The sequence below is a fragment of the Monodon monoceros genome, unplaced genomic scaffold, assembly GCF_005190385.1.
Source record: "Monodon monoceros isolate NGI ecotype Baffin Bay Population unplaced genomic scaffold, NGI_Narwhal_1 Super_Scaffold_10, whole genome shotgun sequence".
Classification (NCBI taxonomy): Eukaryota; Metazoa; Chordata; class Mammalia; order Artiodactyla; family Monodontidae; genus Monodon; species Monodon monoceros.
In genome coordinates this window covers 31,243,360-31,260,427 of record NW_021703766.1, presented here as the reverse complement: position 1 = coordinate 31,260,427, position 17,068 = coordinate 31,243,360, and positions in this window count along the sequence as shown.

Sequence of the window (17,068 nt, the reverse complement as noted above, 5' to 3'; positions counted from 1 at the left end):
CAACGTCATCAGAAATCATTCTCCATCTCTTATCTCTACTTTCTTCTGGGTTGGCTTCCATCTCAGGCGATCAGGTGGCCACAGTGAAGCTCAGCAGCTCCAAGGTAGTAACCCCACTGAAAAAGAGAGCTCATCTTTCCCACCAGTTCCAGCCAAGCTCCAAGATTTACTCCAATTGGGCACTGATCCACCTCTGAATGAATTACCACAGCCAAGGAGATGGACAGCTCTGATTGGTTAGCCCTAGTCCCGCCTCTGGAGCTAGAGGCTGGAATCACCCACACAGAACCCCATGGATTAAGAGTGGGTGAAGAATGGTTTCCCAGAGAAAATAGGGACCTTGTTACCAAAAGAAAGTGATGAACGTTGGACTGGACAACTCTTTGCTACCCTGTGATCAGTCATCTCAGAGACACAGCCTCTGCATTTGGTTGGTATACCCAAAACACAGCAGCCAAGTCTTCTTTGATGAAAACAGCCTAGCCCAGTCCTGATGCTGCAGCACCACAAGTTCAGTCAAAAGACTTCTGAAACGAAGGATGTCTTCAGTCTTCTCCAACAGATAAGCCACGCAGACACAGCTTCTGCTACTTACTCTCCTCTCGGTAGCTCTCACTGTGGTTTTCAAGGCTCATATTAGCCTGTCAGAAGGAAGGGATTAACAAGTATTTTGATTTCTGTTGAAAACACGTCGTTTCAGAAATAAAGTTGGCATGGCAGTCATCTTGGTTGATTTAATCTCTGACACAGGAAGCTTATTTATAGCATCACAGCCTTCTGAATGTTTAAAAACTCAAGCTTTATCAGCCTGCTGTGCTTTTCCTGCGAAGTATGGAACGGCACTAAATGAATAATGCCACCTGGGCCAACAGCCCAGGCATGCTCTAGAAAAACACAGCTTTCATCTTCTCCTGGTATGTGTGAACTCCCTTCTGCTCAGCCTGGATTCCTCCTGCAGGATGGTTCCTGGCCACCCGTCCACATCCTAGGAATGAAGTCCTGAAGGAACCAGGCTGGGCTGTGACCCCCTTTCCCAATCTGCTTTCCCTCTCTTCCAAATCCTCTCCTGGATGGCTGGAGACCTCTCTGAATGGGATGAGTTTCTCTGTGCTAACTCTTCCCCAGAGGTAACCCCTTGATAACCCCTTATTTCCACTACCAATCCCATTCCACCAGGCAAGTGGCAAGAATATTTCTGAGAAGTGATGTTAAAGCAACCTAAGGCAATCTCCTCGTTTTTCAGGTTAAAGTGAGTCTCAAACAGTACAGTTTTTTTCCCCTAACAGTGTAATCGCCACTAAAAGTAGGTATTGGTGACAGGGACATGGGTTAATTTAGGCATTTAACTTTACCTTCCTGTCACAGGAAAAATTGATTATCCTCAAGTTAAAAAGTAAGTCGTTCTGAACGTATTTAAAGCAGCCAGGCGATGACATCTTTTTGGGCAGAGGGTCCCCAGTGACTACTGCAAGTATAAACATTTTACCATATTAATTTATGGGCAAGCACCAACAGCCTCAAAGCTGTATTCTCAAAGCAGTGTACTTTTTTTTTTTTTACAAATTAAAGGATCAGAGACATTTTTTTCTGGATCTCAAAGTCAGTCGTTACCGTTTTGACGTTTAGACAGAAAACAGACTGCATGCATTTCAGATCAAGCTAACACCTCTTTCTAGAATCTGGCTATAAAAATAGATGTGCCACACCAGGACTTTTCTATAAGACATAGAACACTAAAAAGCTAGAAAATTACCCTCCATTCCTAATTACAAGCTTGATTATAGGAAAGTTCTCATCGGGGAAGAAAGTTCTCCAAACTAGGCCAGGGACCTCTGGAAGAGGCACGTGACAACGTCTGTGAATTACGAACCCTGAGTATTGGTACAGTGACCACACTTCCGAACCAAAAACTAGGACAAATGGCCTGAGAAGCCTGAGCGTTCGTATGGGGGTAAACATTGAACCGAGGACCGTCACAGAAAACGCAGAAGACACAGGATGATATCTCGGGCCTGGAGTTAAAACTTGGGTTTGAACTGCAAATGTACCAATTCCACGACCATGAGTAAGTCATTCTCCCTAAGCCTCAGTTTTCTCATCTGTGTAATGGCAGTAATCACAGCACTTTCTTCTTTTTTATTTTTTAACATCTTTATTGGAGTCTAATTGCTTTACAATGATGTGTTAGTTTCTGCTTTATAACAAAGTGAATCAGCTATACATATATATATCCCCATATCACCTCCCTCTTGCGTCTCCCTCCCACCCTCCCTATCCCACCCTTCTAGGTGGTCACAAAGCACCGAGCTGATACAGCACCTTCTTCTTGACGTTGTCATGAGAATTAGATGACATACACTGAATGTTAGGATACTAAGTGAAGTCAGACAGAGAAAGACCAATATCATATGATAACGCTTATACGCAGAATCTTTAAATAATGATACAAATGAACTTATTTACAGAACAGAAACAGACTCACAGACATAGAGAAGGAACTTATGGTTACCGGGGAGAAAGCGGTGGGGGGGGGGGGGGATAGATTGGGAGTTTGGGATTGACCTGTACGCACTGCTATATTTAAAATAGATAACCAACAAGGACCTATTGTATAGCACAGGGAACTCTGCTCAATACTCTGTAATAATCTAAATGGGAAAAGAATTTGAAAAAGAATAGATACATGCCTATGTGTAACTGAATCCCTTTGCTGTACACCTGAAACTAACGCAACATTGTAAATCAACTACAACATAAGATAAACATTTTTTAAATAAATAAATAAATGAGATGCACTGAATGTTAAATTAGGTTTCTTTGTGTCATGGAAACAAAGTCAAACACCACCAAAGAGATGCCAAACCTCCCTTGGGAGACATGCTAAAAAGTTGTAAAACTGATTTTTTTGACGCGCAGGCTCATGAGTAACCTTGAGGGAAGGCAAGAAGTTTGATTGAGAAGGCCAGGACTAAGGATTTTTTTTTTAAGTCTCTGGTGTACACTGTCAGTGTTCATCATGCAAAGCTTTGGTACCAGCAATTTCCACCGGAAAGAGTAACCAGTGGAGGGACATACAAGCAATGGGTCACTTTGGAGGGTGTTGCCAACATGGCTGCCCTTTGGTCATCTGTGGGAACAGACACTACAGTACCAGTAAGATGTAGCAGGGAAGGAGATGGCTGGTACATAGCGATGCCCAAGAGAACAAGTTCTTGGATCTCACAAATTCCTGCTAGGTAGCTCCCTGATCTGATGTGGTTGGATATCCCACAAGGCAGATACAATCAGAGTCAAAGAAACGTGGTTTGGAGTCTTATTTTTCACTCCAGGCCAGTGTGGGCTAAGAAATACAGATTCCAATTAATGTGAAAATCCTCAGTCCGTAGAAAACACATCGTGCTTGAAGGAAGCAGCTCATTGAGGGAAGCGGCTGACAAAAGCTGTGAATGGAGTGCCGGTGACCTTAGACAGGACCCCAAAGCCTGGAGTCCCTGGACGGAATCGGTATCACCTGGGCCACAGCACGTCTCCTCAGAGGTGATAGCCCTGAGTTGGAACCTGGAGAAAAATTTGACTGTTAAGGTGGGAAGTTGCCAGAGTTTTCCATGAGAAGAATGATATGCTTATAAGACTTCAGTGTATTAAGTCTTTAACTTCTTCTCTGATACAAATGGAAGAGGAAAAAAGTGTGTGTGTGTGTGTGTGTGTGTGTGTGTGTGTGTGATAAAGCAGGGATAGGAGTGACTTCTCTGTTGACTCACAAAGACGACCTCCCTCCGCGTTGCCATCATGGCTTGTTTCACAGGTCCTTGCAAAGCAAATGTCTATCAGCGCAGAAGGAAATTTCTCCAAGGAGAAGACAAAGCTAGATCTAGACTCCTCCAAAGGAGGAAAGAACTTGGGAAGGAAAGGAAGTCAACCAAGAACTGAAGACACCAAGGAGAGGGGTGTTAGAGAAAATTAACCTCCTGATTCCTGAGCGCGGGGGAATGATACTCACAAGGTCTCTGGCTCTTGCATGGCTCCGTGACACTGCAAGAAGCCTACAGGGGCTTTCATGGCATCTGTGCTGCGGAGGAATTTTTAGAAGGTGTCTCTTTTGGCCACTCAATATTGGAGGCTCCAGATCCGTGAGGAAGTAGATGATTCTGTTGAAGTTTGGGGCTGGGGGGAAGAGGGAGGTGGGAAGGAAAGCCAGCAGGCACAGAAGCCGACCAAACAAACCTGAACGCCCACTGGGTCCCTCCTCACCTAGGTGCTGGGGTGGAAGCTTCGATGCTTGTTAGACAGAATGTCAGGGCTGCAAGGGCCTGACAGATAGTGCCTGAACTTCAGTGATTTCAAATTTTTGTAGTTTCTATGAACATTTTTTAAAACAAACATTTTTACAGGAAAACTCATATCACTCTCATAAATAGAAACCTGAGCTCTTTTGCCAAAAGAAGGTAATTAAATAACAACAATGATAATAAAAACAACAGAAATCATATTAAGATATTGAGTGATAGCTTTATGCTGACTCCTGCTGAGAAGACCTCCTCTCTCACCCTCTCTCTCTAAGAGACAGGAGCAAATGTTAGGAGGTTATTAAGACACACAGGGCCTGAAGGACAAAGAGAAAAACCTGTGTGCCTGAGTAGTCTCGTAGCCACAACCTGGGAGCTCCACCCCAGTTTACCTCTACTGTCAGTGAAGGTCAAGTCCTCAAGGTCATCCTCACCTGGGTCCTCATCCTCTTGCTGGATCCAATCTCCCATTATTCCCCTTTCTCCCAAAGCCACAGTGCTTGTGGAAATAAACTTTATCTTCAACAAATACCTCTGTATCCTTAACTTCTCCCCTAAACATCTTCTTCACCTCCTTGCCTTCACTGAATACCTAAGCATCCCACGATGGGTTCTCTGCAAGCCGCAAGATGCTGAAATGGAGTCTGGCACGCAGGGTATTTGTTAGGGACCAGCTCCCGTGAAGGGGGGTGGGTGGGAGCAGGGTGGGACGGAGGGAGGTGCTGAGTGTGCCTTTCCTGCTTTTGGGCGAAGCGGCTCTCTGCAGCCCTGGAGAAAGCAATGGCTGGAGACTGTCCTTGGAGGTGGATCTGGGTGCTAGTCTCTGTGTTCACCACCCCAGGCAACCCAGATTCCCCTGCAGCCCTGGCAAGCGGGGCTTGGCTTTTTCTTTTCATGCTGTGCATACTCCAAGATCTAATGGGGGATCAGAGACTCCTTGCTTCTCTCTTTGCCTCTCATTCCAATTCTTTTCCCTCCTCCAAGGGCCCCCGTGCCATGAGGTGCCTGCTATCAGACTGCGCTGTCGGCTGACCCTCTTTACAGTCATTCATAGATCACGCCGCAGCCCCCTGCCCCGCCCCCGGACCCAGCGCATGAGCCTCGTTCACAGGTTACACCGGCAGCACTTCACTCTCTCCCGCCCCCCCCGCCCCGCCCCCATCCTGTACCATTCTTGGTGACTTCAACACCCTCTGGCTATGACTCCAGCATCCACTATCTCCGCCTCATCACTTCCGGTTGTGCATTTCTACACCTCAGCCATACTGCCCACGGCACCTCGCCCTATTTTAATTCTTTTCATGACTTATGCCATTATGATATGGTTAATACCTATTGATTGTTTCTGCTCTGACCTTCCCCCGCCTCCCAGGATAAAAGCTCCAAGAGAGTAGGGTCCTTTTCTGTCTGGTTCACTTCTCACCCTCAGAGCTCAGAACCTACTTGGCATGTACTAGGCATTCTCAATAAGCGTTTGTTGAATGAATGAATGAATGAATAGTTCAATCAGTCAAACGGAGATTTTCTTCTAAAGTAATGAGTAGAACTAAAATAAAATTTAAAAGTGAATTATATTTTCCCCTGAGTAAGCTGATTGATGTTAATTAAGGTTCAGACCTCTTAACACTTTTGTATGCCCACACCCCACATGCTGGGAAACACTGGTCTGACTCAACCCTTTCCTTTCAGCGATGTAGAAGCTGAGACCAAGGCAGGGCAGAGACTTGTCTGAGGTCTCAGGGAAGGAAGCTAAGGATCCAGGCCTCTTGACTCTCTATTTAACCATCTTCACATCCCTCTGTCTGCTCTTATTGTCAAGAGGATGGTCATTTCACCAAGTGGTGTTGTGGAAAGAGCTGGTCTTGTGAAGGGCTGGCCTCAAGTTCTGGCTCTACTCCCCACCAGTGGAGCAGTTTGGGGCTGCTGTCAACCCTCAGAAATGGGGACGTTGGGCTTCCCTGGTGGCGCAGTGGTTGAGAGTCCGCCTGCCGATGCAGGGGACGCGGGTTCGTGCCCCGGTCCGGGAAGATCCCACATGCCGCGGAGTGGCTGGGCCCGTGAGCCATGGCCGCTGAGCCTGCGCGTCCGGAGCCTGTGCTCTGCAACCGGAGAGGCCGCAACAGTGAGAGGCCCGCGTACCGCAAAAAAAAAAAAAAATGGGGACGTTAAACCCTCCTATCTGCAATGTTGGGAAGCTTAACAAATGAACTGTCTCCAGCAACACCTAGTATATTGCTGATACTCCATAAATGTTAATTCCCATCCTAAGAGATTCATTCTATATTTAATTAATTTTATTGAGCTGCCTTTTAGAGTGTCAGGTGCTACCTCAGACCCAGGCAATTTAGTTCATGGTTTAGTTGAAAGGATGGTGGCGTAGCTGGTTAATTTGATCACATTTTGATAATGAAGTTTTGATCACATTTTGATAATGAAGGCTCTTTACGTTTGCTCGCCAAATAGAAGGCAAGAAGACACAGTGCTAGGTAAAAAGGTAATCCATAGAAAAGTCCTCCACAGCAGAAGTCACCAAGCTTATACACAGCCAGCACTCATGCGAGGCTCCCAGTGGTGAGAGGATGGAGGAGGGTTAAGGGGGAAAGGGGAAGAGAGGGAGGGGGAGAAAGGGAGGGGGAAGGGGAGGGGAAGCAGCAAAGCTGCCTGCTCAGGTCCCCAGATATCTGTGTGACGGTGGCCACTGGGGAATGACACAGGACTGGCGGTATTCATAAAAGTTTTCAGAGCACAAGCTTTGAAGTCAGACTGATCAAGGTTCAGATCCTGGTTCTGCCAGATACTCACTCTGTGACACTTTGGGTGACAAAGTATCTCTCAGAGCTTCAGCTTTCCCATACCTATAGTAAGGACAAGGTAGGACCTTCCTTGTAGACTTGCTGTGAGAATTAAATAAACCGACTATGAAAATCACAGTGCCTGGAACATAAAACATCCGAGAGTTTGTCGATTACTGTTAATGATTTTCATTGGAATGCCACCTTATTTCATCAAGCTCAGGTCGATAGAGGTAGTGTCAGCGCCTGAAGCAAGTCAGTTCTCAACTCCAGACACTAGATCCCCCCTCCTCCTGCCTTCCTTCTCTGTCACCCCTCCCCCTCCTCCTGAATTCACTGATAGACTCTGGCTTTCATGCTTTCATGCAGAGGTCACTCTCCTGGTTATTTTTAGACTTGGAACATTCCATGATCCCTGAAAGAGGACACAGGGTTTTGGTCATGGAGCCAATCTGGGCCAGGAGTCAAAGATTAGGATTTAAGTCGTGGCTCTTGCTTACTGGCCGCCCATGCTTAGGTAAATACTTTTTCCTCTCTGGTCCTCAGTTTCCTCCTCTATAAAAAGGCCATAATAACCATCCTTTGGGAGGCAGTGACCCAACAGAACAAAGACTTTGGAGTCATGCCGACCTCCTTCCAGCACTGGCTGAACAACACCCTGAAGATCTCAGGAAACGTACTTCCCTTTCCTGGGCCTCAGTTTCCTCCCCAAAATGGAGAGAATGGTAACTCTCTCCCAGGTAGATGTGAAGATTAATTGAGTTAGTTAACATTTCTTGAGCACCTGTTATCTGCCAGATGCTCTTCTGAGAGCTTTACAAATTTAAAGGCATTTACAGATGAGAAAACTGAGGCACAGAGAGTTTAAGTGACTGGCCCAAGATCACCCAGCTAGGATTCAGCTCCCAACCATCGGGATCCAATGCATGTTAACTTCTACTGACTCACATGCATGATGCTTGCAAAGCACTGAGCACAGTGCCCAATACATAATAGGCACTCAATAAACATTCGCTGTTATTACTACTTCATGGGGTTTCTGTGAAGATAAATGAACGCTCTACCTTCAAATACTTGGGAAATTTCTGTATACACAGAAATCAGCAATGCAAATGCAAATGCAAACCAAGAAAACCTGAAACTACTGTTACCCAGCCCCATCTCCTACATCAGGAGTTGGGAGACAGAGTCCAGCTAGCTGCCACCTGTTTTTGTAAATAAAGTTTTATTGAAACATAGCCACACATATTCATTTACATATTGACTACAGCAGGAGTGAACAATTCTGACAGAGACCATATGGCCTGCAAAGCCTAAAATATATACTGTCAAGCCCTTTATTAAAAAAAAAAAATGCTGAATCCTGTCCTAAATCATGTATTTTAACTAGAGTTCCTCAACAGTCAGAAGATTTGTTTGCTCAGTAAAGACATGACGCAATGGAAAAACTATTGACTTTGGAGTCAGAACAAAAGAACAGCAAAGCCACCTGACACCTCCTGAGTGCCCATGTCATGGCTGGCAGTAGCTAAGTGTCTGATGTGCATAACCTCACCTAATCTTAACAAGCCCATGCAATAGGATCATTCCCATGTTACAGACGAAGAAACTGAGGCTCAGAGAGGTTAAGCAACTTGCTTAAGGCCACACAGCTGGAACTTAGGGGAGCCAGAACTCAAGTTCAGATCCAAAGCTCTACTTCTAACCCTTGCTTCCCACCTCCTGCAGGCTCCAGAGCCAGCTTTGTCCCTTCCTAGCCACGCAGGGACATTTGAGTCCTTACTCTGGCTCCGGTAATGGATGTCTTTATCAATTCCAAAGCATCCCCGATTATCATTTGCCCTTCCCTTTTCTTCACTCTCCCTCTCTTTCCCAAGAAAAAAGGAAAAACCTGCCCCCTCCCACCAACACACACACACACACACACACACACACACACACACACACACACACACAGAGCCCTTGGTGTTGTGTGCTGAGCAGGGATGGATTAAAGAAATAGAAAGATAGGAAATCAATATGTAAATGGGTGGGTTTTTTCTTTTTTCGTTTGCAATTTAAAGTCATTTGGCCAATTGTCAAAATGTCAACTGTGAGTTTTCTCTGTTGTTTTCTCTCCACATCCTTCTCAGCTTCCTCGCCTTTCATAGTGTGTGCTGTTTTTGTTGGCCCTGCTATGGAGGAGGGAGAAATCCATCGGTTTCATTAGCTCTTTGAAAAACGAGGTGGGACCAAGTTGGCGAGGTGACGAGGTCACCAAGAGTCATTTATCATTTTCGATGAGGCATAATGAACTCCTTGAAGCTGGACTCTAATTTAATTGTCTTCTACTTAATTGAGGAGAAGGAATCCTGTTCCAAGGTACTGACTGAAGGTGTTTTTATTGAAACAGAGACAGTTCTCATTTGTAGCCTGTAGGTGACAGGAAAAAAAAACCTGCTTCTTGTTAAAATGTCTCTCACTCTCTCGCTCATTCAATGCAATCTTTATTTTGTGTCTAGTGGAGTCTAGATTTTCCTCTCCCGACTGATCCATCCCCTTCCAGTAAATGGCACCACCATCCATCCAGCTGCCTGGGCTGAAAAGAAAGGAGTGTGATTCCTCACACCCCATAGTTTCATCGGGGAGCCCATCAGCAAGTCCAATCAGCTCCGTCAAAGCTGACCATTTCTCACCATCCCTGGTGAGAACTTTCCTGATTCAAGCCACCACTAACACTCACTGAATACCTACAAACCTTCTCAATATTTTCCTGTTTCCACTCTTTACCCTCCCAAGTTCTTTGTCCGTTCAGCAGCCAAGTAGGGAAAATCTAAATCAGATGATACCACTTGAATTAGTTGTCAACTGCAGCAGAACAAACGACCTCAGAATTTAGCAGCTTCAGGTAAAAAATAAATATTTATTATTTCACACAGTTTCTAAGGATCAGGAATTGGGAAGTGGCTTAGCTAAGTGGTTCTGATTCAGAGTCTCTAGTGAGGTTGCAGTTAGGATGTCAGCCTGGGCTGTTGTCATCTGAAGGCTGGACTGGAGCTGAAGAATCCACTTCCAAGGTGGCTTACACCCATGGCTGTTGGCTGGAGGCCTCAGTTCCTAACCACATGGACCTCTCTTAAAGCTGCTTGACTGTTCTCATGGCATAGCAGCTGGCTTCCTCCCAAGTGAGTGAACAGAGAGAGAGAGAGAAAGGCAGAAGCTGCAATGTCTTTTACAGCCTAGTCTCAGAAGTCACAGCTGTCATTTCCACATAGCCTGTTAGTTACAGGTCACTCTTATTCAGTGTGGGAGGATATGAATACCAGGTAGCAAGGTGGGAACCACCTTGGACACTGGCTATCAGATGACTCCCTTGCTTTAAACCCTCCAGTGAGGGGGAAGAGTAAGCTGGGACGAAGTGAGAGAGTGGCATGGACTTATATAAACTACCAAATGTAAAATAGATAGCTAGTGGGAAGCAGTCGCATAGCACAGGGGGATCAGCTCAGTGCTTTGTGATCACCTAGAGGGGTGGGATAGGGAGGGTGGGAGGGAGACGCAACAGGGAGGAGATATGAGGATATATGTAAATGTAGAGCTGATTCACTATGTAATAAAGCAGAAACTAACACACCATTGTAAAGCAATTATACCCCAATAAAGATGTTAAACAACAAAAAAAAGTGATGGGTGAAATTAAAAAAAAAACAAACCTCCAATGGTTTCCTACTGAAATTAGAATAAAATCCCAATTTGCTATTATGGTTTAGCAAGTCCTGTGCAATCTGACCTCCACTTATATCTCCCTTACCCACTTGGCTCCAACTACTGTGGCCTTCTTTCTCTTTCTCAAGCATATTCCTGCCTCAGGACCTTTTCATGTACAGTTCCCTCTGCCTGGAATGTTTTTCTTCCAGACTTTCATACAGTTGGTTCCTTGTCATTCAGGTCTAAATACAAATTGTCACCTCCTGAGAAGCCTACCCCAGCTACCCTATCTAACTAGAGAAAAACTCATGTATTAATATTAAATTTTTAGAGAAATGCAGTGAATTACTGCAGAATACATACAGTGCCTTTGTAAACATTGCCCTCCCTCTACCTGCCCCCTTATTGAGGGTTCAAGAAGGAAACTAACCAGTCTCAATTTGGTCTAAAGCTTACCTGATCTGGGGATTTAATTGGAATATACTCTTCTAGGTAGAGCTCAGATGCTCGGGTAATCTCCCTTTTCCCCGTGTCTCTCTGTGCCTCACACCAGAACCTCAAAGAGGTAGATAGCCCCCAAAAGATGAACAACCCCTTAGAGCCAAGTGGAGACAGCCAGAAGCAAGCTCTAAACCCTCAATCCACGTGAATCTAATGCTTTCAGCCTCTTGGCACCTACCTACCACTTACAAAGCACACTGATGCATCAGGTGCAATGCTAACCACTTCATGACTTCATAAACTGCATCCAGTGTAATTCTCACAACACACGCCTCTATGAAATAGGAAGTCTTATCTCCACTTCACAAATGAGGAAACAGAGGCACAGGTGGGACACTATACCAATTAACTGACATGAGCCAGAATTCAAATCCTACTTTAAGTGCAAAGTGTGTAGTCTTAACAGCCCATTATATTACCTCTTTCAATGTTTACAGAGGCATTGTATGTAGTCGTATAGTAATCCATTGCATTTCTCTATGGAATTTTATATTAATATATGAGTTTTTCTTACCTTAAGCATTTATTGAATAGCTGCTATGCTCCCAGCCCTGTGCTAGTTGCTATGGGGATCCTGGAAAGTGTGACATCATTCCAGCCCTCAAAAAGCTCACAATTATACATTGGTTTGAGAGGCTAAAAGAGAGCAAGTCATTTCTCTAATACTTGGAGAAGTGAGAATGTTATCGAGATGAGCAGAGTAGGGTGGGGAGGGACACTTAAGGTCAGAGAGGATATGAATTTTTTTTTTTTTTTTTTTGCGGTACGCGGGCCTCTCATTGTTGTGGCCTCTCCCATTGCGGAGCACAGGCTCCGGACGCGCAGGCCCAGCGGCCATGGCTCACGGGCCCAGCCGCTCCACGGCATGTGGGATCCTCCCGGACCGGGGCACGAACCCGTGTCCCCTGCATCGGCAGGCGGACTCTCAACCACTGCACCACCAGGGAAGCCCAGGATATGAAATTTGAATTAAGCCTTGAAAAATAAGAGAGCTTTAAACAGCAGAAGGGAGGAGTGGGACGGGGGTCTTGTAAGCAGAAGAGTCTGTTCTTGCAAAAGTGAAGAGGCAAGAAAAGTCAGAAAACAGTGAGGTGACCAGTCTGAGTGAAACTGAAGCTGTATGCATGAATGGAAATGGTGTAAAAACATAAAATCCGACATAAAAAGAGAATGACATGTGAAGGGAATTAACTGACTAATAAGGCAGGTGTCCATAAATATTAGTAAAGGAATGAAACGTGACAAGAACTAGTTCCTTCCCAAGAGAATATCATTGTATAATTAGGCTTACATCCTATCTGCCTGCTCTTAAGTAACCTAAATAGAAAATCCAGGAAACTGAGTGGTCACATGTGTTCAATCAATCGTGTGTTCTGGATCATATAAACAAATACTTTAAATATTTTCTGTTCTAGCACAGTTCATAAGAACTGAATCCCTCCTGTGTGCTTGGAACCATGATCAGAGTCCAAAAGAGTTGGCTTCTAAACCTAGTTCCACCACTTCCTGGTTAAGTGACCTGACCAAGGTAAATAACTTTTCTAAGCTCAACTGTAAAATATGGAGTAAGAGTACTATAGTTACAGGGCAATCGTGGGGATTCGTTGAGATAACATCCATGTTTTATAGGCACTCAGATATTAGCTTTCTTTCCCCAACTCTGACGTTTTATTCTCTAAAGCACATGGTTCAGGTTGGTTTAGAAAGGGAGGAAGGAGAGCGGCACAGCAGGAGGTGGCAGCCTCATAAACAGGCATGCGTAGTGGACATCAATTACTTTGGTTCCCCAGAATAGCCACTCCCCTCGTTTCCTGGCTCTGCTCCATGTCCCTGTTCTAATCATGTTACAGAACCTACCTTCCTGGCCAGAATTATTGTGGGAAGAACTTATCCTAATCTAAGTCAGACCAATGACAGGGCTCAACCTCTTGGCTACAACCGTTATACCAGAGATGGGCACCTGACACAAACCAGGCCAATCAGATTCTTCCCTGGAATTTTTGAACCTGAACCCGGGACACTGGCTGAGTTTCACTTCCTCTCCTCTGTTATTCCCTGCCCAAAAGAGGAAGTACTTTGACAGTAATAGAAGGTGTGAATCTTCCCATCTAGAATAGTGACAAGACTGAGAGAGACCATCTGAGAAATATTTTGGTTCCAAGTTCCACCTGTGCCAGATCCAGCCAGCCCTGCCTTCCTTGTTTGGTGAGTCAAGAAACTTCCCCTTTCTGCCTAAATAAATTTGAGTTGGGCTTCCGTCACGTGCAACCCAAAGAACCCTACACCAGAATGAAGAAGGAAATGAACTTGTCGTGTCTGGAGAACAATGAAGAGACACACTTCGTTGGAATAAGAGATTAATTTTAAGGAGTTGTGAGATCACCGCTGGATGAGGAGGGTTGTGAATGCCACCCACCAGGGAGTCACTGAGGCTCCTGAGCATGGAGCGACATGGTGAAAGCCGTCACTTAGGATCAGTAATGTGGGGAGGGTCATCTTTGATGAATAACTGCAGGGAGAGGCTAGCGGCCGGGAGGCTGCCTTGGAGGCTGTTGGAAGTGGAGCAGGGTAGATTCCAGTGCATCAACCTTCAGCAATGGTTGAGTCATGGGGCTTCACCTTGTTGGTGCTTGTGCCCTGAAAGCTGCTTCCACCTTTGGAATTTCACTTGACACTGGCTTCATCAGGGAAAATGTCTATCGACAGTCACATCAATAGGACATGTGTAATTAACTCAGAGTCCTGCCCCCCAGGGGGTGGCCATGGGGAGGGCTCAGAATATAAGAGCTCAATATCATAGTCAAAGCTTTTATGCATGTGTCTTCCTCCAGTGGGTTCCACGCTGACAGTGTGGCTAAATGAGGCTTAATTCGACCATCCCAACAACCTACGGTTAATGACATGACATTGTTGTAATTTGCATTTGGTAAATGCAATTTTGGGGCTATTTTCTCTCTCTTAGCTTTCTCTCCTGGGTTCCTGGACACCTGTGCTCCTTGGGGGGCAGGTTTCCTTTTCAACACCACAAATACCATCTCTGCTATTGGGACACAACAGTTAAATAATGTGAAATTGCACTGATGCCAGTGAAATAAAAGTGAGTTTTACAAAACCGAGTTCCTTCCCTGAACATAATAACAGTAAATTTCTAGGGTCCTATCATGTAATATCCATTAGATTTATTATGTTGCAATTCCCAGTCCCACTAGTTCTGCCTGAGGGTGAGTATATTACATTTCATCACAGTTTCATTTTCTCCTACAGATGAGAAATGGGAATGCGATTGCAGTTATGTAGCATGCATGTGTTAAATCTGATCTCTAATAAAATCAAACACATCACAACTCAAAGCATTTTAGCACAGTGTCGGGAAAATGAAACACCATCTGTCATCATGTAGAGATTGCCTTATTATAACACAAAATCAAACTGCTCAGTGTGAACATTGCTACTTAATAAATGGGTAAATGAAAACTGATAATTATGGTCTTATTTATTTTAAATGATTACTTAAAGCCACCAAAAGTGCAACATAATTTGTCAGTTAGGCACTCTGGACCCCATAACAGTATATAGAGCAAACACCCCTCAGTAAAAATGGTGCATAGACTTGGAGAGAAACAAAGGGGTGAGACTGAAAGGAACTTTCAAGAACTGCCAGACGTGGAGATGAGGAAAGAAGCCCAAGACTTGAGAAATCCTGGTCCGTCCTGATCAGGTGGGGGCAGTTTCCACATCAGAATCGCCCAATATTTTCACTTGGAAAAAAATCAACAGTTTCCACGGTACAGGAAGATATGATGAGAGACTGAGGGTCCCAAGGAGAGCTGGTAACACTGCCTTCATTCCCATGAGACACATGTAAGATGCTGTTTCCAACTCTTGGGGGCAGGAGGTTTTTAACTTGGTTTTAATCTTTCATTTGAATAGCACACTATTAGGCTAGAGTTAGTCATTTCTGAAAACAGATATTAACGTAGGTAGAAAACACACAAGTTGGGAGAGAGACATAGGAAATTTGAAGAGAATTAAGGGCACTGATAGTTGTGAATCCACTGTAACATGGACAAGGGCTTTGTTCTTCCCCGGAAAAAAGGAAATGGAAACACCTAAATGACTCTCTGTGATCAAAGATACAAGGTGATGTCTCGTCCTAATGCTTCTACCTATAATCCTGATTATCTGCCCTGATGAAATCGCAACCATTCCTGGGATCCTACGAGATGTGACAAGAGTCTGCAAGCCCAAGAAGACAGAGAAACGCCTCCTGTCCCTGTGCTAAGCGGTTTGGTGTAGACGTAGTACACAGGGATTAACAATTCTAGACTCTTCCTTTGACATGTCACCCAGTTTTTCAGAGTCTTGCAAATACTGCAAATTCTCTTAGTCCCCAAGAAACTGATGCAGAGTTTACAGACATCCCCTAGATTTCCCAAACGCCCCCTAAGACCTAGAAAAGTGGCAGGAAAATAAATTGAGTCTGAAAAATATATAGTCTACTACCATCTTACTATGCCCCTCCTCCAAAACCTTAAAGAGTGGTTTCATGGAGGGATTGTCTTAAGTGCCATCACAATTGATTTAATTTCCTAATTTCAAGAAAACTTTATTACAAGGTGGTTTCATCTCCAATATTCAATTCAATTAGGTAAATATTTTGGAGCGCTTGCTATATTTAAATCAGTGAGGTGATTTAAATAAATAAGCAGTTTGCATTTGCATGTAATTTGCGACCCAGTTAGCTAGAGAAAACTTTCAAGGATTAGAATTTGTGGTAAAAGAAGGTAAAGTTGCATTCAAAGAAAAACTGTCTTGTGGGAAAGAGCATTTCCAACTGAGGTGATTGGGAAAGGCTCATAAAGGAGGTGGCGTATAGGATGGACTTTTTTTTATTGAAGTATACTCGATTTACAACATTTCAGGTGTAGAGCAAAGTGATTCAGATAGATATATAGATATATTCTTTTCATATTCTTTGCCATTATAAGTTATTACAAGATATTGAATATAGTTCCCTGTGCTATACAATAGGACCTTTTTGTTTATCTATTTTATATATAGTAGTGTGTATCTGTTAATCCTAAATCCCTAATTTATTCCCCTCTCCCCTCTGGTAGCCATAAATTTGTCTTCTATGTCTGTAAGTCTATTTCTGTTTCATAAATAAGTTCATTTGTATCATTATTTTTTTAGATTCCACGTATAAGTGCTATCATATGGTATTTGTCTTTCTCTGTCTGGCTTACTTCACTTAGTATGATAATCTCTAGGCCCACCCATGTTGCTGCAAATGGCATTATTTCATCATTTTTTATGGCTGAGTAATATTTCTCTCTGTCTCTCTCCCTCTCTCTCCAAATATATATATATATATAAATGCCACATCTTCTTTATCCATTCATCTGTCAATGGACATTTAGGTTGCTTCCATGTCTTGACTATTGTAAGTAGTGCTGCAATGAACATTGGGGTGCATGTATCTTTTCGAATTAGAGTTTTCACAGGAAGGACTTTGAAGAACTCAAGAGGTAAAGAGGATGAGGCAGAAGGAGAGGTATGGTTGGCAGAATTCTAAGATGACCTCATGGTGTAAAAAAGAATTTGTCTGGTCTTTGTCCCAGGCTCCTGGCATACAAGTCCCAAAACCTTTGGGATTTCATGACCGAGAAGAATGTTTCTGTTATACTAATGAGGTAACTCCTGGTGGGCCCTTAGATAGTCACCAGAAAGACCAACCTTGTGATTGGGGGGTTGGAACTTTGGGTCAGCCTGGAACTTTAGATCTCCCAGGGAGAGGGGGGG